General features: G+C 48.9%; 1 pseudogene across 1 annotated transcript; it reads right to left on the bottom strand.

The window, feature by feature from the left end:
* Positions 1-637: 637 nt before the first annotated feature.
* Positions 638-1,008, bottom strand: LOC308517303 (annotated as a pseudogene). Its single transcript has one exon. The product of its transcript is annotated as an uncharacterized misc_RNA (transcript).
* Between the last annotated feature and the right edge of the window lie 218 nt (positions 1,009-1,226).

Below are 1,226 nucleotides of genomic sequence, written 5' to 3' on the forward strand. Positions count from 1 at the left end.
AATTAGGGGAAAGACAGCTTCATAGTGCTAAAGGCCCAAGTTCCTTCTATATCTGTCGTTCCTGAGGGTGTCGCCCCTTCCTTGTGGTTGACGGTGGATGGCCAATACATCTCTTCCATCAGCATTTCAGCAAGCAGAAACAGGGAAAGGTTCAAGGGAAAGATAGGCTTTTGTCTTTTTTAATTAAAAAAGTTGACAACTTGCCCTAACTGGTTTGGCTCAGTGGATAGAGCATTGGCCTGCGGACTGAAAGGTCCCAGGTTCAATTCCGGTCAAGGGCATGTACCTTGGTTGAGGGCACATCCCCAGTAGGGGTGTGCAGGAGGCAGCTGATTGATGTTTCTCTCTCATCGATGTTTCTAACTCTCTACCCCCTCTCCCTTCCTCTCTGTAAAAAATCAATAAAATATATTTTTAAAAAAAAGTTGACAACTTTATTTTCACATTTCACAATACAAATTAAAATTACTTTTTTTGTGTCTCACTCTTGCCCTCCAAAACGATTCTCTCTTAGATAGGAAGGGGTAGTGAGTCTTCCTGGTCATGATGTTGGAAAACACCCGGAGTCACAGCACCATGATGTCCTGGTGAAGGAGAACAAGTAATAGCAGCCAATAGCAAGAGGCTCCCTCTCTCCTTACCTGTCTGGTCGAGTCATTCCTGGCCCAGTGTACTAGCAGCATAGGATGGGCAGGAGGTCTCATCACTGGGGGCCCAGGCATCATTGGCATGTGCCCTCTCACAGGCAGCCTCATTCCAGGAGCGGGTCCCACTGGCATCATCCCAGGAGGAGGGCCCATCATTGGCATCATGGGAGGTCGCCCCATATAGGGGGCTGGCATCAAACCAGGGTGAGGAGGACCTGGAAGACTCGGGGGGGGGGGGGGGGAGGGGAGATGAGATCATTGCCCCTGCATGAGGAGGAACAGAGAATGAAGTTGGAGGCACCCCTTTTTGCTGAAAGGCTGCGGTTGTTTTGTTAGTCAGGCTGTGAGCCTGCTCTTCCATCCATTTGTGATAGTAGTCTTCCATATTCTCTTTGTATCCTATCACTGCAGTGTGTCTTTCTTACCAGTTTGTAGGTCTGGGAGCCTGCTTCTGGCTTCAGGTCACTGTGGGCTCATCTAGGTTTGTCTGGGTTTGCTCCAGACTGTATTTTGGGGAAGCTATTCTGCAGTTCTCGTTTTTTTTAGGATCATGGTTCCCGGGGAACACTCCCCCATGCT

The sequence above is a fragment of the Myotis nattereri genome (assembly GCF_964212035.1).
Source record: "Myotis nattereri genome assembly, chromosome: 3".
NCBI classification, from domain to species: domain Eukaryota; kingdom Metazoa; phylum Chordata; class Mammalia; order Chiroptera; family Vespertilionidae; genus Myotis; species Myotis nattereri.